Source organism: Pelobates fuscus, chromosome 5 (assembly GCF_036172605.1).
Source record: "Pelobates fuscus isolate aPelFus1 chromosome 5, aPelFus1.pri, whole genome shotgun sequence".
Classification (NCBI taxonomy): domain Eukaryota; kingdom Metazoa; phylum Chordata; class Amphibia; order Anura; family Pelobatidae; genus Pelobates; species Pelobates fuscus.
In genome coordinates, this window is record NC_086321.1 from 125,883,760 (window position 1) to 125,908,256 (window position 24,497).

The 24,497-nt window shown below is 39.6% G+C and overlaps 1 protein-coding gene across 1 annotated transcript in view; it reads left to right on the plus strand.

Annotated features, from left to right (window-relative positions):
- Positions 1-24,497, plus strand: part of ACAD10 (acyl-CoA dehydrogenase family member 10) — a 139,842-nt gene that overhangs the window by 96,300 nt on the left and 19,045 nt on the right. The window lies entirely within an intron of this gene.

Sequence of the window (24,497 nt, forward strand, 5' to 3'; positions counted from 1 at the left end):
ATTTAAAGATATTCCATTAGAAGGAATTTGCACACTGAGTTACATGTATCATCTAAAATACATATAATGAATAAAAGTATTATGTTTATTGAGGAACTTGTCAATATAGACTGTAGAGTAATACAAGTAAATAAGAATTTTATGAATATTTGGAATGGAGCTCTAGAATCCTTTACCAAACATACAATGGGGATAATTATAGAGCAGGAAACCCTTACCCTTCGGGAGTTAGATGAGAATATTAATAAAATCCAGACTCAACTAGAACCATTTTCTGGAATGGAGGAGTTGGAGGATCTAATTAATAAAATGACTAAAAAAAATCCATGACATAGAGAGATCTGTGATTGAAACTAAGAAAAGGAAGCTAATAAGAGATCAAGAGGATTACAAAAGTGGGAATATAAGACCAAAAAAAAGTGCATTTTTTTTTCTAAATAAGGAAAGGATCAGATTGCAAACAGAAACAAAAGGGAAAAAAACAAATCAATCACGAGAATACCCGCAGTATAGAAATAATCCGATAAGATTGAGAGAGGATAAAAAGACAGAAATGGACTGGACAGAAAAAGGAAACATCAACTATCCCATTATCTAATAGGTTTGAACATTTAAGAAATATAGAGACAGAAATATAGAGCCTTTTTTAGGATTTTCAATGTCCAGACTCACAGACAGGAGGGGGAAAACACAAACCCCAACAAAAAGGATAAGAGAAACAGAAGAGGAGGTAGTAGAATGCAAAAAGCTAAACAAAAGAAGGAAAGAGGAGAGAACATTAAGGAGATAGATAAAGAAAGAAATGAAGAACAACAGAAAATAAGAATTTTTAATTTATCAGAAAAACTTTTAACTCCAATTCATGAGCAAATTTTAAGTAAAGGGTTTAAATATGCCCCTACTTGTGGGATAGATAAATTTGAAACCTTTTTAGATATCCACCGTTTTTCAAGGAAGTTATGTCTTAAAAAGTTTTTTAATAAATTTACAGAAAATAAAGATACAGAAGCGTTTAATGAAAATCCTTTTAAACACACCAATTTTAAGAAAAAAATCGAAATTTTACCCTAGTCACCTAAAATCAGATTGCATAAAAACCTTTGAGAAATCATGCCTAAAAGACTTAAGAAAAAATAAACCACTTAATAATAAACAAGGAAATCTAACTAGAAAAGAAAAAAATGGCTTTACAAGAAATTAGAAAGGATAAAACAATAGTTATTAAACCAGCTGATAAGGGGGGGAAGGGGTGTAGTCATTTGGAAGAAAGAAGATTATTTAAAAGAAATTTATAATCAATTGGGAGATTTGGGCACTTATACTAAACTTTGTGGTAACCCCTTGGAAAAAATTAAAGCCAATTATAAAACGTTTTTAGAAAAAGGTCTTAAAGAAGAAATTTTAAACAAGAAAGAATATGAATTTTTAGATGTAAAATTTCCCAGAATTCCGGTTATTTATATCTTACCCAAGATACACAAAGACCCCAAAAATCCACCAGGGAGACCTATTGTCTCTGGGATTGGATCTCTCTTGTCACCCCTTTCACAGTATATTGACAGCTTCTTACAAAATTTAGTCCCGAAATGCCCAGCATATCTGAAGGATACCATGAGCCGTTTACAAATTTTAGAAGATTTTAAATGGGAGGACTCTTTTGTGATGGCCACCTGTGATGTTAGTAGCCTCTACACCAATATCCAACACAGTATGGGGTGTGAGGCTACTAACCATTTTTTTATTCAGTTTGGGGACTTGTTAGAAGGACAGATAGACTTTATTATGGAGGGGATTAATATGATTCTCAAAAACAATTTTTTCTGGTTTGAGGAACATTTTTATCTGCAAACAAAGGGGATTGCCATGGGGACCAGATTTGCCCCAAGTTATGCAAATTTATTTATGTCCTACTGGGAAGAAAAACATGTCTTCTCCAGATTGGACATCGGGGCAAGTCTGGTCCTCTACAAACGCTACATAGATGACATTTTTATCATATGGAAAGGCAGTCCCCAAACTCTATTGGATTTTATTGATTCTCTTAACCACAATTCATGGAGTATTAATTTGACACATGTAATTAGCCCCCTGAGTATTAACTTTTTAGATCTTGACATTTTTATTGAAAATGACCAAATTAGAAGCCGAACACATTTTAAAACAGTTGACGTAAATAGTTTTATTGATTATAACCAGGCCCGGACTGGCCATCGGGCAAACCGGGCAAATGCCCGGTGGGCCGCGATGGCCATTGGCCGAGGCCGGCAGGAAAGATCAAGAGATCTCCCCTGCCGGCCCATGCGCAGCAGGACCGGCCCCAAGATGGAGTTCTATCCCATCACGGGCCGATGGGGAGATCGGTAAGGGAGCCGGTCTCCCTCCGCGCACGGCGAGCAGCTTCCGTTCTCTTCTTCTCGCGAGCTCCGAGATTATCAGAGCGTTGCCATGGTAACCCGCGGCAACGCTCTGAAAAAACGGCGCTCGCGAGAGGGAGAGAGAGAGATGGTCTGTACCCTGCGGGTTGTACCTGCCGCTGGACCGCCAGGGATGTGTGTGTGGCGTAGCCCCCCCCCCCCTCACTGGACCACCAGGTATGTGAATGTTCCCTCCCCCCCATAAAAGTTAAAAGGGGGAATAAATTGATTTTTTTTTTTTTTTTTTTTTACTTTTTAATAATAATAATAATAATAATTTAAGGCCATATACACATACAAACACACTACACACACTGCACCCCTGCACTAACACTCACTGCACCACTAACACACACACATTCTGCTCCCCTGCATTAACACACAAACACACACTGCACTAACACACAAACACACACTGCACTAACACTCACTGCACCACTAACACACACACATTATGCTCCCCTGCATTAACACACAAACACACAATGCACTAACACTCACTGCTCAACTAACACACACACATTCTGCTCCCCTGCATTAACACACACTGCACTATCACACACTGCACTATCACACACTGCACTAACACTCACTGCAGTAACACACTAACACACACTGCACTAATACACACTGCACTAACACTCACTGCAGTAACACACAAACACACACTGCACTAATACACACTGCACTAACACACACACTGCAGTAACACACAAACACACTCTGCAGTAACACTCACTGCACCACTAACACACACACACTCTGCAGTAACACTCACTGCACCACTAACACACACACATTCTGCTCCCCTGCACTAACACACACTGCACTAACACACACTGCAGTAACACACTAATACACACTGCAGTAACACACACTGCACTAACACACACTGCAGTAACACACAAACACACACTGCACTAACACACAAACACACACTGCACTAAAACACACTGCACTAACACACTGCACTAACTCACAAACATACTGCTCCCCTGCACTAACACACACTGCACTAAAACACAATGCAGTAACACACAAACACACACTGCACTAATACGCACTGCACTAACACACACTGCACTAACACGCACTGCACTAACACGCACTGCAGTAACACACAAACACACACTGCACTAAAACACACTGCACTAAAACACACTGCACTAACTCACAAACATACTGCTCCCCTGCACTAACACACACTGCACTAACACACAAACATACTGCACCCCCTGCACTAACACACAAACACACTACACCCCCTGCATTAACACACTGCATACACTCTATACCCCTACATACACACTACAGCCCCTGCATTAACACACAATACACACTCTATACCCCTATATCCACACTGCACCTCCTGCACTTACACACTACACACACACTCTATACCCCTTATATACACACTATTCCCCTGACACTCACATACACACACTAAACACACTCTATACCCCATAAACCTACACTACACTCCCTGCACTCTCATACGTTCTACCCCTATAAACACACACATCACACCCCCTGCATGCACCCACACTAATTTATATCCCCTATAAATACATATTCTGCACCCCTTGTACACACTACACCACCTATGCATACATTATCCCCCCTATACACATGTGCTCTGTTATGGTACTTTTTGAAAGTAAACCAAAATGTTCAAAGTCTATCTGTTCCTGTCCAAATCAATAAATTAAATTGCGTATATACGCTGAAGTAATTAAGTCTGACACACGAGGTTCAGGTTAAAATAACTTCGAGAAAGTTTATTGGCAAGTGAAGAAAAAGCGGGCGCGCAGGCCCTTTTAAGAGGCATTTTGCGTCATCATTGATTATTAGAATATCAGCAAATAAACATCATCAATTGGATTAATTGTTAAGTGACGGAGTTAGTGTCTTACCTATTGGTTAGTAAAATTAAGAGGTTAGTCCCGTGCCCACCCATCAGAGGTGGGATTATTCTGGACACGGGTGGGGGACAAGGGGGTCCTAAGCGTCATTTTACACGGTCAATGATATCAGGCTTTATGTCCAGGTGCAAGGTCTCTTATGAATAGAACATTTCATTACTACTGTGTTCTGTGGCCTTCAAACTGTACTATCTTACAAGCTCTAAGGAGTAGCCAGCAAGTCTTAAGGAGTAGCCAGCACCTCCTGGTACTTGTCCTTGAAGGAAACACGGTCTTTGTCTACTGTATTAATTGGGTTGAGAAGTTCAGTCACGTAATGTAGTTTTAAAATGAACAAGTTAAGTCATGAGGACAAAATGGAGGATTGAAGAAGTCAGGTTAGGAGGACAAAATGGAGGACGAAGTCACAGTATAAAGTAAAAATGGAGTTAGTACAATAATTCAATACAAGTACAATAAAGATTTTTAATAATTCCACATCAGTCCCCCCTATGAAATGTTAGATTCTAAGAGATAAAACTTTATTATGTTAGTATCAGAAGACGTGTTAACCCAAAGGCACAGAAACCCCGTGGCCGCTAGCTAGGTGTTAATGCAAAGTGCAAGGCTGTCCCTAGGTCTGACCCTAATAGGCTAACCATCCGTCAGTATGGCTCTCGAACGCTTCACACCCAAGGGTATCCCATGGCAGCTAACCCACCACTTCTCCACATGGGGCCTTTACCATTCACTGACAGATGCTGTCCCTGAGCTAGTCCCTTCCTAGAATTCCTGCACTTTATCGACAAAAGGGAATGTTTGCAGCGGCAGACAGGGTGAGTTGATGTCTTGGAATTCTTGGTCATCAACTTCGAGATGGGTCAAAGTGGGTGCTGCTTGGTCAACAGTCTTCATGAGGGATTTTCTCAGACATGGGAGGACACAACAAAAGAGAAGAGCAAAAATAAAAAGAAAAATTAGTATAGCCATACCAATCTGCATTAAAGCCTTTTGCCATCCTGTCATCCAACCAAACCATCTTTCCCAGGGATCTTTTATCCCAGAATTCCTTTTTAACTCTTCAGACAAGTCATTTAATTTTTCTATAGCTAGTGTGACTTTACCATTAGGGCCTGTGTTTTCTGGGATGTAGGTACAACATGTCATAGTGTCGGGTAAAATCTTACAAACCCCTCCTTTTTCGGCTAAGATCATATCTAGGGCCATTCTATTCTGGAAAGTCATTTGGGATGTGGCCTGCAACTGTTCGGCCAACCCCTGGAGGGCGTCTCTGGTGTAATTGACAAAACGCTGTTGATTATAATAAATGTAATTTATCCAATTTAGATTCTTGTTTGCGGTAACTATGGTAAAAATTGATTCAAATCCTGCAGCAACTTCATCCCTAGCTTTAAACTCATTGGGCACCCCCCTGGGCACTCCAATGGCATCAATATATACATGAGGATCAAAACTTCCTTTCACTGGGGCGTCACGTTTAACCTTAGTGTGGCTGAACTCATGGGTGTTGAGGTGTGTGTCAGAAATAATATGTATAGGCATAATGGCCTTAGTCAAAGTACACTCTCCCCACCATTCTGTGTCCATTCTGGATCTTAGCTGTAAATCCCCACACAACCAATAAATGTCCCCTAGTGACCTAGTGTGATGTTGCAGCAGACGTACAGGGATAGTTCTGTATGTAGCACAATAGCCTTTGGAAAAGTTACCCACAAATTTACCAATACCATCGTACATGGCATAGCAAGTGTAATTACCTTTATATACGGTAATACCATCAGGGGGTTTGACATCGTTGGCTAGGAGAGGATACTCCTTTGTCCATGCAATACATATGGATCTGTTAAAATTATAGTGATAGGCAAAAAGGCTTAAAATACATTCTTCTATATCTACAGGTAGGATTAAAGGTACGGTACCCAGGTGAGGCCGGGCACCTCCACACACGTAACATGCAGTTCTATTATGCTTATTAGCGTTATATTTCATCCATTCTAACCATAAATTTACATCATTAAAACCTGTTTCAGCGGCCATGGTATCTTCAAAAGTGGGGTTAGCAATGGCCATCATGTCTTGAAAGGTCTGGATATGAGGTTTTAATGGGTTAGGGACCATATGGGTGGCCCCTTGCCACTCAGAAGAGTTGCACATATCTTTAAGGTAGAAATGCCCTAACTTTTGGTAGGAACCCTTTTTCCAATACATTCCCATCACATACTGGTCTGCATCTGTTGGACTTGGATGCTCAATGTTAAGGATTAATTTCATTGGTGTACTCCCCCCAGGCTTTCTCAAAGTCATTCTCTGGAGGAGCGATCTACCATGATCATCTACTTTAGCTACGGCACTTTTTGGTTTGTAACCCCAGGCAGGCCCGGCATTCCACCCCGCCGCCCCCCAATGGTCACAATTGTGCCCCCATTGTTTGTCAACTACACAAACATATGGGTCTTTTGAATGAGGGATATCTCTATAGATGCTCTGGATTTGTGGTGTGGGAAATGGGCATTCTACAATATCACAATAGTCAAAGGTATAAGTAGCCACCTGGGTGCATGATGAATTATACCAGAAGGTGTACCCACTAATGTCTTTGGTAATGGCTACTTGCTGGGCCTTCATAAGGCTAATTAAGGGGAAGATGTACCAGAGATACATGTTTGTGCGATATTCGCCTCCTCTGGGGCAGGAGATTTCTTGCAGTGGGAAGCGTGGATCCAATTTGGCCTACCGGCCAATTTGACGGAGGTTGCGGTAATCAGGAGGACTTGGAATGGACCGTCAAATCTTGGTTCTAGGGTATTTTTCCGCACAAACTTCTTAACCAGGACCCAATCTCCGGGGAGTAGGTTATGGGAACCTGTATCCAATTCGGGATCTGGAATTGAAGAGAAAACTTGGGCATGTATTTTGTTTAGGACATTTGCAAGTTCAGTTACATAGTCTACTAAAACATCTGATTGGAGTTGCAACTGCTGCGGATAATAACAACCTAGTCTGGGTGCTGTCCCAAATAGAACCTCATATGGGGACAGTGAATGCTTCCCTCTAGGTGTGTGTCTAACACTAAATAGAGCTATTGGTAGGCTTTCTGGCCAGGGCATCTTTGTTTCTTGTGACATTTTTAACATTCTGGTTTTTAGAGTGCCATTCATGCGCTCCACTTTACCACTACTTTGTGGGTGGTAAGGGGTATGGAAGGCTAGAGTCACCCCTAGGGAAGTGGACCAAAGGGGGATGGGAGCAGTCCATCACCAATATCTAAAACTGTGCTCGTCCCCACATCCCTCACTCAACGTAAGCCAACCACGGCCGCCAGCGTTCCACATGTTTCTCGTCGGTTCCACTCAGGGAGGCCTGGACAGACTCCTCCACCCTGTCCATCCATTTTCCCGTCCTCGTGGTCGTATCTTTCTTCCAATGTAACGGAATCAAGGATCTGGCTGCGTCTAATAGATGTCAATAGATAGTTTTTTTTTTTGTATGCTGCGACGGTTGTCGGCGTGGAGTGCAGTAGTACCATCTCCATATCCACCTTCAGCTTCACTTCCTCCCAGAATGGCACTATGTGCGGGCATTCCCACCATGTATGTGTTACCGTTCCTGGTCCCACTCCGCATCTCGAGCAGACATTGGGCACGGTTGGGAAAATTCTGTCGGGTGTCCTGTATCAAAACGCCAGGAATTTATAGTTGGATTCCTGATATTTGGAGCTAGGGGAGCACGTGTGGTGAAGTATCAGTATCTTCTCCCATCGAGCATCATTGAAGGACTTTTACTCTCTAGATATCCCACAAGGAGATGTTGGAATATGCGGGACACTGCTCTGTCCACATTGGTTTTGCCATCACAGAGACCCTCAAACCATGTGAGGCTGTGTGTATCGCATCCCTATTTGAAAGCTTCTGGTAGAAATATCTGATTTGTGTGTACGACGGTGGATTTCCAGCAGTGGTATCATGCCCGTGTTGTTCAAGAGCTTACGGATTGGAAGAGAGTCGCCGCCACCCAGGAAGTCCCATGTTATAGGTGGTAGGCCATGCCCTATTTGAACATTATGTTGTATCTAAATCATCGGACTCTGTGTAGCAGATAAATGTGAGGCTCCCCTGATGCTGTCCCAATCCCTTAACATTTGTGTCACTGGGGAGGTCAATTCTAGATCTGTCTGTGTAGGCTTTTTTGAGTTCCATTTTGCCGTAAGAAGGGATGGTCGTAGGTGACCCTTATCGAGTTCAATCCATTGTTTGTGAATCAGGTGGATATGCCATTCCAGTATTCTTGTAGGACAGTGGTGGTATTTACGGAAGTCGGGGAGTGCAAGACCGCCCCAGTCCATCGGAAGGCATAGTATTTCATGGCGGAGTCTTGCCTGGCCCTCACTCCACACGTACCTTATCATAGAGGATCGTAGAGATGCGCATTTGGCTGTGGGTAGGGCACGGGGAAGTGTTTGATATAGATAAAGGAGTCTAGGTAGCTCATTTTTAGGACTGCAATCCTTCCAAACCAGCAAGGATATATGAGGGTAAGACCACATCTTCAAATCTTGCTGTATGCTGTGTAGAAGAGGTATAAAATTAATTTTGGTATAGGTCCTCTGGGTTCCTAATGAGAACCGTTCCTAGATATGTCATGTGGAAAGTGCACCATCTGAATGGAAACTGGTGTCATTCTCTGCTACTGGGACCGTGATGTTGAGTACCTCACACTTGGACATATTCAGTTTGAATCCAGAGTCTTCGCCATTTGTCTCGAACAGGTCCACCCACTGAGGCAGAGTGGTCCTTGGATCTTTTATGAAGAACAGTGGGTCGTCTGCAAAAGCGTTGGTGTTGGCCTCCAGGCAAAACCTCTAAAATGATCAGACTTCCGTACGGCCTACAAGAATGGGTTAGTGCGAATAGCATTTGGGATAGTGGGCACACTTGCCTCGTACCATTCCGCCCATTATCTGAAAAGCATCCGTGAGAGCACCATTCACAGGTACTTTGGCTGGGGCAACTATAGAGTGCACTTATCCATTTCAGCATGTTACAACCGAATCACATCTCCCGCAGTATAGCCATAAGGAAGGACCAAAGTTCACCCAGTCAAATGCTTTCTCAGCTTCGGTCTCCTGATCGCCTCGCTAGGTGTTGGGTTGACAGTGCTCGCAGAGTGCTATCCCTAGCCTCCCTACCTGATATAAATCCTGTCAATATAAAACATAAAATATTACCCTTATAATTCAGTAAAATCCTGTAAATACAAAATTAGGAAAAATACATAGGGTAATAACGTAAAAATGAAATTTAAAATGGTGTATAATTAGACACACTCACATATTACTGAGTCACTTAGAAGCTGACTCAGACTAGGAGCTTTGAATGGATAAGGAGTAGTGATAGCTGGTGTCCAGAAAAGCTGACTGTCGATTTTCTCCCTTTCTTTCAAACAACCAGGATGCAGGTTTTCTTTTAAAAGGTTTAATTTCAAAATACAGCAGCAGCAATAAATAAATGGATAAAATACAGCAGTTCCACTCTCCCCACACTAACGCGTTTCAGCCGAAGCCTTTCTCAAAGTGTGAGTCCATTCAACATAAGCTTGCTTTAAATAAAGGGTTTTTCGCGGTCTTTTTTCTTCCCGTGGTTTTCAGCTCCTCCCCTTTTCTGACGCAACCGGTATCCGGGCATCCTAGCGTCCGTGGTTACCCCCTTCACTTCCGTGTTCGTCATCCTGACGTGTAGGTGTGGGAGGGAGAGTCTCTTATTTCGGAGGGTTTTTTACGGTCGCGGAAAAACCTTCATTCAGGCTTATAATATGGCAACTTTCCAAAATTACAATTCACTAACTATGAAATGGATACATTTCTTTGCTCATATACATAATACAAGTTATATTTACCCTTTTAAGTATATTACTCTACAGTCTATATTGACAAGTTCCTCAATAAACATAATACTTTTATTCATTATATGTATTTTAGATGATACATGTAACTCAGTGTGCAAATTCCTTCTAATGGAATATCTTTAAATACATTTCTTTAAAATATAACAAACACAAATGTTTTCTTCTTCTCAAGAGATAAAAAGACATAAAGGGAAAAAGGAGATTTATTAGAAAAAATCCATGACATAATGAAAAGAAAACGGATTAGTAAATCAATTGTTACTTCTAATAATTTTATAAAACTAAACAGATTTAGATAGTCTTCCCCTTTTTATAAATACATGAGTCTATAAAAAGATAATTAAAAAGGTTATTATAAAAAACTTTTTAAAAAACTTTCAAAAACCTTTATATCAGTATATACCATTTAAAAAGGCTTTAATTTTCCGAAATGAATATCCAATTAATATTTAGCTAAAACATTTTTTAAAACAATTATTTTATTTATTTATAAAGGAGATTAATGGCTTTTGATAAAATTAAATTCAAATGTAACTATTTATTTCAAAGTCGGCATTAAGCCCCCTCGGTATGAGCGTATCCAAATCGAAAATCCATTTCATTTCCGTCTTACTGAGTGCATTATCTTTATCTCCACCTCTCCGATGGATTTTTATACGATCTATTGCAAGGAAGTCCAAAAAACTTGGATCTCCATTGTGATGCTCCATAAAATGCTTAGGCACACTATGATTTCCTTTGGATGTTGTATATATGTTCTCTATCCTTGTTTTTAGGGGACGTGACGTTTTCCCTATGTATTGTAGTCCACATGGACATATTAACATATACACAACATCCACCGTACTACATGTTATAAAATGTTTCATTTCGTATTCTCTATTTGAGTTAAAAGAGCTAAATTTCAAAAGTTTCCTGTTATTTTTATTTCGTTTTACATCCCTTACAGACTCCACAATAGAAAAAAACCTTTTGTTCCTTTGAAAAGTTATTTGGGCATTCCCTCTTTTCCTTATCTAAAAAACTACTGGTTAAGATTTGTTTTAGATTGCTTGCATCTCTGAAAAGGAGTCTTGGTGTATTATCTATAAACGGGCGAATTTCATCGTCAACATTAAGAACATGCCAATTTTTATTCACAATCCTACGTAGGTCTTTATTATTAGAATTAAAATTAAAAATTAATGGGATGATTTCTTTTATTTCATTATTTGTCTTTTTCTACCTATATTCTAAAAGTTTGATCTATCCTTTTCTTTTACCTCTTTGTATGCTCTTCCTAAAATTCCTTTATCGTACCCTTTCTCTAAAAATTGTTTTTCTAAAATCTTAACCTGGTCCTCAAAATCTTGTTCTTTCGTGCAGTTTCTTTTAATTCTTAAGAACTGTCCTTTTGGTATATTGGATAACCATGGCTTAAAATGACAACTGTTATAATCAATAAAACTATTTACGTCAACTGCTTTAACCCCTTAAGGACACATGACATGTGTGACACGTCATGATTCCCTTTTATTCCAGAAGTTTGGTCCTTAAGGGGTTAAAATGTGTTCGGCTTCTAATTTGGTCATTTTCAATAAAAATTTCAAGATCTAAAAAGTTAATACTCAGAGGGCTAATTACATGTGTCAAATGCATATTACATGAATTGTGGTTAAGACAATCAATACAATCCAATAGAGTTTGGGGACTGCCTTTCCATATGATAAAAATGTCATCTATGTAGCGTTTGTAGAGGACCAGACTTGACCCAATGTCCAATCTGGAGAAGACATGTTTTTCTTCCCAGTAGGACATAAATAAATTTGCATAACTTGGGGCAAATCTGGTCCCCATGGCAGTCCCCTTTTTTTTGCAGGTAAAAATGTTCCTCAAACCAGAAAAAATTGTTTTTGAGAATCATATTAATCCCCTCCATAATAAAGTCTATCTGTCCTTCTAACAAGTCCCCAAACTGAATAAAAAATGCTTAGTAGCCTCACACCCCATACTGTGTTGGATATTGGTGTAGAGGCTACTAACATCACAGGTGGCCATCACAAAAGAGTCCTCCCATTTAAAATCTTCTAAAATTTGTAAAAGGCTCATGGTATCCTTCAGATATGCTGGGCATTTCGGGACTAAATTTTGTAAGAAGCTGTCAATATACTGTGAAAGGGGTGACAAGAGAGATCCAATCCCAGAGACAATAGATCTCCCTGGTCGATTTTTTGGGTCTTTGTGTATCTTGGGTAAGATATAAATAACCGGAATTCTGGGAAATTTTACATCTAAATATTCATATTCTTTCTTGTTTAAAATTTCTTCTTTAAGACCTTTTTCTAAAAACGTTTTATAATTGGCTTTAATTTTTTCCAAGGGGTTACCACAAAGTTTAGTATAAGTGCCCAAATCTCCCAATTGATTATAAATTTCTTTTAAATAATCTTCTTTCTTCCAAATGACTACACCCCCCCTTATCAGCTGGTTTAATAACTATTGTTTTATCCTTTCTAATTTCTTGTAAAGCCATTTTTTCTTTTCTAGTTAGATTTCCTTGTTTATTATTAAGTGGTTTAATTTTTCTTAAGTCTTTTAGGCATAATTTCTCAAAGGTTTTTATGCAATCTGATTTTAGGTGACTAGGGTAAAATTTCGATTTTTTTCTTAAAATTGGTGTGTTTAAAAGGATTTTCATTAAACGCTTCTGTATCTTTATTTTCTGTAAATTTATTAAAAATCTTTTTAAGACATAACTTCCTTGAAAAACGGTGGATATCTAAAAAGGTTTCAAATTTATCTATCCCACAAGTAGGGGCATATTTTTTTTTCTCGTCAATCTTTCTTTTATTGAGGCACGAGTTAAATGGGGTACAGAATAAAGAAGAGGGGATGCACAGTATTTGTACAGAGTGGGATCGCTTTAACACAGTAGTACATCTCCATCGAATGACAGCCTCATTTTATATTTTATATTAAGCAAGCTTCTTAATATGATAATGGCATGCGTAAAGTAACAATTATAAAGGTAGCTTCAACTAAACGATTGTTTCATCAAGAATTAAGCTCACAATTAAAGGCATCACAGGATTTAAAATAGATGCAGGCATAAGACAGGTTACGATAATGACCTCGCTAGATAAGTGTCAGCCTGTCAACGAGATTAATAGGCAAGCTTGAAGTTATTAAGGCAGATCTGAGTCTATGTAACGTGAGGTGCAAGCTATACTATGTGCGAACAGACAAGAAACACATAATGCCCAGGAGGGCTGGGTTAGCACAGTCATAGCCTTACAACCATTTACAAACTCGCTAAATCCCTGCAGTATTCGCTCATATGGTAGTTAAACTATTGTACGATAGGTTCAACTCAGCTGGTCTAGCAGTATGATATCTATAAGGTTGAGAACACATGAACATATTTAGCATATTTAATGCGCTTGAAACATATCTGCAGTGTTCCGTGGCGGGGGCCTGCTCAAACTGCGCTTAACTTAAAACATGTGTGTGTGTTGCGACAAGTAAGGTGTACAAAGGTGTGATACCCCTTGGCCCACTGGTGAGGTTCATGAGTGTATGGGAAGAAATGTCCTGGTGTACACTTCATGTAGAGTCGTTTTGCTAGTGAGGAACACTCTATATTGTCCACCAAGATTCCATGACCGGTAGTGGGGTTGTGGGCGTGCAGGCCATCTATCAGCCGATACCCCTGCTGGGCAGATCGGATCCATGAGCCGGGCGGGCTAGCGAGAGACCGGTGAGCCGTTGGTGCAAGGAGGGGGCGATCCAGCCCCAGGCCGGAATGAAGGCAAGCACCTGCTGTCCACAGACTCGTGCTCTCATAAACGAGGCCGGGTCTACCCTCTGTTGGGCGCCTTGGGGAGCTCGGGTGTTCTGCCGTCGCCTGCGACGGTCGGGCTTCCGGCGGTGTGGTCGGTGCCGTGGAGGTATTCTCCGGGGGGCCTTCAACCCAGGAAGGATTGCAGGGCGGGCTGTGGTTTTAGCCTTGCGTGGTTTGCCCGGTGTGGGTCTGGTCCAGCTCCGCTCCTCGTCCCTCCTTACCGTTCCCACCGGAACAGGTGATTCCCATCTGCAGCATAGCGTCAGTCGCTTCCAGAGCCTCCGAAAGAGCCTGTCCAGTCTTTCAGCGTATTGCTCCTCCGTGTAGTGTCTTTGGCTGCTTTGATGGTCTGGCTCGGGTTGCAGCCACTGAGTCTCGGTCGCCATCTTGAGTGGCCCACTTGCCACGTTGTTCAGGCTGCGGGGTAAAGCAGAGGCTTGTGATATCATCTGCCCTGATTTGGTGGGGACCGGGATGACCCCCGCCGGTCCAAAGGGGGGGGAACGGGTGCCTAAGTCGAAGTCGTAGCTTAAGATAGCCGCAGGAGAGCGGCCGTCTCCCCTGCGGTCCGTTTGTCCCAGAAATTGGTAGGCCTTGCTGCTCAGCTCCGGTTTCCGCGGTCGGAGCTGCATGCCTCGCATACCGTTAGGTGCCGCTTTAGGTGCTGGTTAACCTCTGCCGTCCGGTATGCTGTTCCAGGCTCAGCGGGTCGCCGTGAGGGCTCAGATTATGCCCCTTGCCACTGGAGCGTTCAGCATGTGCGTCCGGCCATCTTGACGGTCAGGCCCCGCCCCCAAGTAGGGGCATATTTAAACCCTTTACTTAAAATTTGCTCATGAATTGGAGTTAAAAGTTTTTCTGATAAATTAAAAATTCTTATTTTCTGTTGTTCTTCATTTCTTTCTTTATCTATCTCCTTAATGTTCTCTCCTCTTTCCTTCTTTTGTTTAGCTTTTTGCATTCTACTACCTCCTCTTCTGTTTCTCTTATCCTTTTTGTTGGGGTTTGTGTTTTCCCCCTCCTGTCTGTGAGTCTGGACATTGAAAATCCTAAAAAAGGCTTCTCTGTCTCTATATTTCTTAAATGTTCAAACCTATTAGATAATGGGATAGTTGATGTTTCCTTTTTCTGTCCAGTCCATTTCTGTCTTTTTATCCTCTCTCAATCTTATCGGATTATTTCTATACTGCGGGTATTCTCGTGATTGATTTGTTTTTTTCCCTTTTGTTTCTGTTTGCAATCTGATCCTTTCCTTATTTAGAAAAAAAAATGCACTTTTTTTTGGTCTTATATTCCCACTTTTGTAATCCTCTTGATCTCTTATTAGCTTCCTTTTCTTAGTTTCAATCACAGATCTCTCTATGTCATAGATTTTTTTAGTCATTTTATTAATTAGATCCTCCAACTCCTCCATTCCAGAAAATGGTTCTAGTTGAGTCTGGATTTTATTAATATTCTCATCTAACTCCCGAAGGGTAAGGGTTCTCTGCTCTATAATTATCCCCATTGTATGTTTGGTAAAGGATTCTAGAGCTCCATTCCAAATATTCATAAAATTCTTATTTTCCTGCTCAAAGGTTGATAATTTGTAAAATCTAAGACCTCTCTGTGAGATTTGTAAAATGATATACTTTTCTAATGTGAAAATCTCCCATTTGATTTTCATCTCTTTTATCAACAATTTTTCAAGTTGGTTACAGATAGTGTCTAAATCATTATTATTTACTTTATCTGCATTAGATTGATCTATTTTAAGATCAAATTTGCTTTCCATATTTTTGTGCCAACTTTTTCTTAGTTGTGATATAGACATATTGAATTAAAACCAATATAACAGAGTGATAAGTGTATAACAGTAGAAAATAAAGTGCGTATATCAGATTAAAATTCAAAAAATAAGGGTGCTTCAATCACCTATGAGGTCACTCCACCACACCTAAAATTCGTGAAAGTAATATAGTAAAAGATGGTGAGAGCACACATCAACTGTAAATATAAAACATAAAATATTACCCTTATAATTCAGTAAAATCCTGTAAATACAAAATTAGGAAAAATACATAGGGTAATAACGTCAAAATGAAATTTAAAATGGTGTATAATTTGACGCACTCACATATTACTGAGTCACTTAGAAGCTGACTCAGACTAGGAGCTTTGAATGGATAAGGAGTAGTGATAGCTGGTGACCAGAAAAGCTGACTGTCGATTTTCTCCCTTTCTTTCAAACAACCAGGATGCAGGTTTTCTTTTAAAAGGTTTAATTTCAAAATACAGCAGCAGCAATAAATAAATGGATAAAATACAGCAGTTCCACTCTCCCCACACTAACGCATTTCAGCCGAAGCCTTTCTCAAAGTGTGAGTCCATTCAACATAAGCTTGTTTTAAATAAAGGGTTTTTCGCTGTCTTTATTCTTCCCGTGGTTTTCAGCTCCTCCCCTTTTCTGACGCAACCGGTATCCGGGCATCCTAGCGTCCGTGGTTACCCCCTTCACTTCCGTGTTCGTCATCCTGACGTGTAGGTGTGGGAGGGAGAGTCTCTTATTTCGGAGGGCTTTTTACGGTCGTGGAAAAACCTTAATTCAGGCTTATAATATGGCAACTTTCCAAAATTACAATTCACTAACTGTGAAATGGATACATTTCTTTGCTCATATACATAATACACTTAAAAGGGTAAATATAACTTGTATTACTCTACAGTCTATATTGACAAGTTTTCAAATCTCCTTTTTCCCTTTATGTCTTTTTATCTCTTGAGAAGAAGAAAACATTTGTGTTTGTTATATTTTAAAGAAATGTATTTAAAGATATTCCATTAGAAGGAATTTGCACACTGAGTTACATGTATCATCTAAAATACATATAATGAATAAAAGTATTATGTTTATTGAGGAACTTGTCAATATAGACTGTAGAGTAATACAAGTAAATAAGAATTTTATGAATATTTGGAATGGAGCTCTAGAATCCTTTACCAAACATACAATGGGGATAATTATAGAGCAGGAAACCCTTACCCTTCGGGAGTTAGATGAGAATATTAATAAAATCCAGACTCAACTAGAACCATTTTCTGGAATGGAGGAGTTGGAGGATCTAATTAATAAAATGACTAAAAAAAATCCATGACATAGAGAGATCTATGATTGAAACTAAGAAAAGGAAGCTAATAAGAGATCAAGAGGATTACAAAAGTGGGAATATAAGACCAAAAAAAAGTGAATTTTTTTTTCTAAATAAGGAAAGGATCAGATTGCAAACAGAAACAAAAGGGAAAAAAACAAATCAATCACGAGAATACCCGCAGTATAGAAATAATCCGATAAGATTGAGAGAGGATAAAAAGACAGAAATGGACTGGACAGAAAAAGGAAACATCAACTATCCCATTATCTAATAGGTTTGAACATTTAAGAAATATAGAGACAGAAATATAGAGCCTTTTTTAGGATTTTCAATGTCCAGACTCACAGACAGGAGGGGGAAAACACAAACCCCAACAAAAAGGATAAGAGAAACAGAAGAGGAGGTAGTAGAATGCAAAAAGCTAAACAAAAGAAGGAAAGAGGAGAGAACATTAAGGAGATAGATAAAGAAAGAAATGAAGAACAACAGAAAATAAGAATTTTTAATTTATCAGAAAAACTTTTAACTCCAATTCATGAGCAAATTTTAAGTAAAGGGTTTAAATATGCCCCTACTTGTGGGATAGATAAATTTGAAACCTTTTTAGATATCCACCGTTTTTCAAGGAAGTTATGTCTTAAAAAGTTTTTTAATAAATTTACAGAAAATAAAGATACAGAAGCGTTTAATGAAAATCCTTTTAAACACACCAATTTTAAGAAAAAAATCGAAATTTTACCCTAGTCACCTAAAATCAGATTGCATAAAAACCTTTGAGAAATCATGCCTAAAAGACTTAAGAAAAAATAAACCACTTAATAATAAACAAGGAAATCTAACTAGAAAAGAAAAAAATGGCTTTACAAGAAATTAGAAAGGATAAAACAATAGTTATTAAACCAGCTGATAAGGGGGGGGAAGGGGTGTAGTCATTTGGAAGAAAGAAGATTATTTAAAAGAAATTTATAATCAATTGGGAGATTTGGGCACTTATACTAAACTTTGTGGTAACCCCTTGGAAAAAATTAAAGCCAATTATAAAACGTTTTTAGAAAAAGGTCTTAAAGAAGAAATTTTAAACAAGAAAGAATATGAATTTTTAGATGTAAAATTTCCCAGAATTCCGGTTATTTATATCTTACCCAAGATACACAAAGACCCCAAAAATCCACCAGGGAGACCTATTGTCTCTGGGATTGGATCTCTCTTGTCACCCCTTTCACAGTATATTGACAGCTTCTTACAAAATTTAGTCCCGAAATGCCCAGCATATCTGAAGGATACCATGAGCCGTTTACAAATTTTAGAAGATTTTAAATGGGAGGACTCTTTTGTGATGGCCACCTGTGATGTTAGTAGCCTCTACACCAATATCCAACACAGTATGGGGTGTGAGGCTACTAAGCATTTTTTTATTCAGTTTGGGGACTTGTTAGAAGGACAGATAGACTTTATTATGGAGGGGATTAATATGATTCTCAAAAACAATTTTTTCTGGTTTGAGGAACATTTTTATCTGCAAACAAAGGGGATTGCCATGGGGACCAGATTTGCCCCAAGTTATGCAAATTTATTTATGTCCTACTGGGAAGAAAAACATGTCTTCTCCAGATTGGACATCGGGGCAAGTCTGGTCCTCTACAAACGCTACATAGATGACATTTTTATCATATGGAAAGGCAGTCCCCAAACTCTATTGGATTTTATTGATTCTCTTAACCACAATTCATGGAGTATTAATTTGACACATGTAATTAGCCCCCTGAGTATTAACTTTTTAGATCTTGACATTTTTATTGAAAATGACCAAATTAGAAGCCGAACACATTTTAAAGCAGTTGACGTAAATAGTTTTATTGATTATAACCAGGCCCGGACTTGCCATCGGGCAAACCGGGCAAATGCCCGGTGGGCCGCGATGGCCATTGGCCGAGGCCGGCAGGAAAGATCAAGAGATCTCCCCTGCCGGCCCATGCGCAGCAGCACCGGCCCCAAGATGGAGTTCTATCCCATCACGGGCCGATGGGGAGATCGGTAAGGGAGCCGGTCTCCCTCCGCGCACGGCGAGCAGCTTCCGTTCTCTTCTTCTCGCGAGCTCCGAGATTATCAGAGCGTTGCCATGGTAACCCGCGGCAACGCTCTGAAAAAACGGCGCTCGCGAGAGGGAGAGAGAGAGATGGTCTGTACCCTGCGGGTTGTACCTGCCGCTGGACCGCCAGGGATGTGTGTGTGGCGTAGCCCCCCCCCCCTCACTGGACCACCAGGTATGTGAATGTTCCCTCCCCCCCATAAAAGTTAAAAGGGGGAATAAATTGATTTTTTTTTTTTTTTTTTTACTTTTTAATAATAATAATAATAATAATTTAAGGCCATATACACACACAAACACATTACACACATACAAACACACTACACACACTGCACCCCTGCACTAACACTCACTGCACCACTAACACACACACATTCTGCTCCCCTGCATTAACACACAAACACACACTGCACTAACACTCACTGCACCACTAACACACACACATTATGCTCCCCTGCATTAACACACAAACACACAATGCACTAACACTCACTGCTCAACTAACACACACACACATTCTGCTCCCCTGCATTAACACACACTGCACTATCACACACTGCACTATCACACACTGCACTAACACTCACTGCAGTAACACACTAACACACACTGCACTAATACACACTGCACTAACACTCACTGCAGTAACACACAAACACACACTGCACTAATACACACTGCACTAACACACACACTGCAGTAACACACAAACACACTCTGCAGTAACACTCACTGCACCACTAACACACACACACTCTGCAGTAACACTCACTGCACCACTAACACACACACATTCTGCTCCCCTGCACTAACACACACTGCACTAACACACACTGCAGTAACACACTAATACACACTGCAGTAACACACACTGCACTAACACACACTGCACTAACACACACTGCAGTAACACACAAACACACACTGCACTAACATACAAACACACACTGCACTAAAACACACTGCACTAACACACTGCACTAACTCACAAACATACTGCTCCCCTGCACTAACACACACTGCACTAACACACAAACATACTGCTCCCCTGCACTAACACACTACACACACAGCACCCCCTGCACTAACACACAAACACACTACACCCCCTGCATTAACACACTGCATACACTCTATACCCCTACATACACACTACAGCCCCTGCATTAACACACAATACACACTCTATACCCCTATATCCACACTGCACCTCCTGCACTTACACACAAACACACTACACACACACTACACACACTCTATACCCCTTATATACACACTATTCCCCTGACACTCACATACACACACTAAACACACTCTATACCCCATAAACCTACACTACACTCCCTGCACTCTCATACGTTATACCCCTATAAACACACACATCACACCCCCTGCATGCACCCACACTAATTTATATCCCCTATAAATACATATTCTGCACCCCTTGTACACACTACACCACCTATGCATACATTATCCCCCCTATACACATGTGCTCTACAGCTCCTATATGCATACACACATTAGAGCCCCTAGATACACTCACAAACACACAGTACAGCTCCTTACATGCACACACTCCACAGGCCCTATATAAATACACACATCCTTTACAACCCAGAGACACACACACTACAGCCCCTAGCCACATGCAGTACGCCACAAACAGACCCCTTCACACACACAATTGCTCTACACACATGCAACGTCCAAACATATACAACAACACAAGGAACATCCCCACCCATGCACAACACTCTTTAACAGTCCGGTTCCTGTTTTGATCTCTGGTATCCCACTATTGAGGACACCAGAGACAAATCGCCAGCAAACGCAGCACAAACTCAACCCCCCCCCCTTCCCCCCCAAAAAAATCCTGGCATTTATTTTAGCAAGGAGCACTGGATGCTCTGGAGCAGTCACATTAACATACTCATTTGGTGGGGGGGGAAGGGGGTGTGCGTGTCAATGGTGGTGACATGACATGCCCCCTTTCTGGCCACGCCCCTAATAGTGGGCTGCTCTGCCTTTAATTGCCCGGGCTGAATTTTTGTCCCAGTCCGGCCCTGATTATAACAGTTGTCATTTTAAGCCATGGTTATCCAATATACCAAAAGGACAGTTCTTAAGAATTAAAAGAAACTGCACGAAAGAACAAGATTTTGAGGACCAGGTTAAGATTTTAGAAAAACAATTTTTAGAGAAAGGGTACGATAAAGGAATTTTAGGAAGAGCATACAAAGAGGTAAAAGAAAAGGATAGATCACAACTTTTAGAATATAGGGAGAAAAAGACAAATAATGAAATAAAAGAAATCAACCCATTCATTTTTAATTTTAATTCTAATAATAAAGACCTACGTAAGATTGTGAATAAAAATTGGCATGTTCTTAATGTTGACGATGAAATTCGCCCGTTTATAGATAATAAACCAAGACTCATTTTCAGAGGAGCAAGCAATCTAAAACAAATCTTAACCAGTAGTTTTTTAGATAAGGAAAAGAGGGAATGCCCAAATAACTTTTTAAAGGAACAAAAGGTTTTTTTCTATTGTGGAGTCTGTAAGGGATGTAAAACGAAATAAAAATAACAGGAAACTTTTGAAATTTAGCTCTTTTAACTCAAATAGAGAATACGAAATGAAACATTTTATAACATGTAGTACGGTGGATGTTGTGTATATGTTAATATGTCCATGTGGACTACAATACATAGGGAAAACGTCACGTCCCCTAAAAACAAGGATTAGAGAACATATATACAACATCCAAAGGAAATTCCCGAATCATAGTGTGCCTAAGCATTTTATGGAGCATCACAATGGAGATCCAAGTTTTTTGGACTTCCTTGCAATAGATCGTATAAAAATCCATTGGAGAGGTGGAGATAAAGATAATGCACTCAGTAAGACGGAAATGAAATGGATTTTCGATTTGGATACGCTCATACCGAGGGGGCTTAATGCCGACTTTGAAATAAATAGTTACATTTGAATTTAATTTTATCAAAAGCCATTAATCTCCTTTATAAATAAATAAAATAATTGTTTTTAAAAATGTTTTAGCTAAATATTAATTGGATATTCATTTCGGAAAATTAAAGCCTTTTTAAATGGTATATACTGATATAAAGGTTTTTGAAAGTTTTTTAAAAAGTTTTTTATAATAACCTTTTTAATTATCTTTTTATAGACTCATGTATTTATAAAAAGGGGAAGACTATCTAAATCTGTTTAGTTTTATAAAATTATTAGAAGTAACAATTGATTTACTAATCCGTTTTCTTTTCATTATGTCATGGATTTTTTCTAATAAATCTCCTTTTTCCCTTTATGTCTTTTTATCTCTTGAGAAGAAGAAAACATTTGTGTTTGTTATATTTTAAAGAAATGTATTTAAAGATATTCCATTAGAAGGAATTTGCACACTGAGTTACATGTATCATCTAAAATACATATAATGAATAAAAGTATTATGTTTATTGAGGAACTTGTCAATATAGACTGTAGAGTAATATACTTAAAAGGGTAAATATAACTTGTATTATGTATATGAGCAAAGAAATGTATCCATTTCATAGTTAGTGAATTGTAATTTTGGAAAGTTGCCATATTATAAGCCTGAATTAAGGTTTTTCCGCGACCGTAAAAAACCCTCCGAAATAAGAGACTCTCCCTCCCACACCTACACGTCAGGATGACGAACACGGAAGTGAAGGGGGTAACCACGGACGCTAGGATGCCCGGATACCGGTTGCGTCAGAAAAGGGGAGGAGCTGAAAACCACGGGAAGAAAAAAGACCGCGAAAAACCCTTTATTTAAAGCAAGCTTATGTTGAATGGACTCACACTTTGAGAAAGGCTTCGGCTGAAATGCGTTAGTGTGGGGAGAGTGGAACTGCTGTATTTTATCCATTTATTTATTGCTGCTGCTGTATTTTGAAATTAAACCTTTTAAAAGAAAACCTGCATCCTGGTTGTTTGAAAGGAAGGGAGAAAATCGACAGTCAGCTTTTCTGGTCACCAGCTATCACTACTCCTTATCCATTCAAAGCTCCTAGTCTGAGTCAGTTTCTAAGTGACTCAGTAATATGTGAGTGTGTCTAATTATACACCATTTTACATTTCATTTTGACGTTATTACCCTATGTATTTTTCCTAATTTTGTATTTACAGGATTTTACTGAATTATAAGGGTAATATTTTATGTTTTATATTTACAGTTGATGTGTGCTCTCACCATCTTTTACTATATTACTTTCACAAATTTTATGTGTGGTGGAGTGACCTCATAGGTGATTGAAGCACCCTTATTTTTTGAATTTTAACCTGATATACGCACTTTATTTTCTACTGATCTAAATCCTGTTTCATCCGGTTGTACGATTCTCGGTAATAGTATGCCGATCCTATTAGACAAGATCTTAGTGAGCAGTTTGATGTCCACATTGAGCAGAGATATCGGCCTGTAACTGCCACAATTCAGGATCCTTATCCAGTTTTGGGAGGACAGTTATAGTGGCTGCAAGTGACTCAGGGTGAAAGCGATTTTCCGTTATGAGAGCGTTAAGTGCCTGGGTAAGTTTAGGAAGCAAGATGTGCCAAAACTTCTTTAAGTATTCTAGGGTAAAGCCATCTGGCCCTGGGGCTCGCCTGTTTTTAGCGGCCTTGATCGCTGCTGCCACTTCATTCTCCTTGATCGGTAAATCCAACGTCTCTGCCTCATCTAGTCGAGGTCTTTCAGCAACGAATTTGTCAAGGAAGCGTTTGTGTCTCTGTCTTTCCCCACCTGAATATATGTCCTTTTATTTCACGTGGTCATACACCTCCACTTGTTTTCATTTGCAAGTGGTAGGCAACGCTTAATACCTAATGGGGATTGGTAGAAAATAATGTCTCTAGTCCATCATTGTTTGCTATCTTCTAAGATCCTCTGTAGATCTATTCTAATTTGTATTCTTTATGGTGCAAAACTCCAGTCTTACTCTCGGCTAACTTCCTGGCTCCAAATAATAATTCTGTACCTGATCCCATTTTTATTTGGTTTTGATATCTGTGAATTGAGGCCTTTTGGGACAATGTTTATGTAAATATCTTGATTGAGCAGACTAACATCATCCTTTGCATGCCTCCCCTTCTCCCCTAGTCTCTACTTTTTTTAACTTTCTTCTTTTCTAACTTTTTCTCACGGACACTTATTCCTCTTCCTCATTTATTTCTTT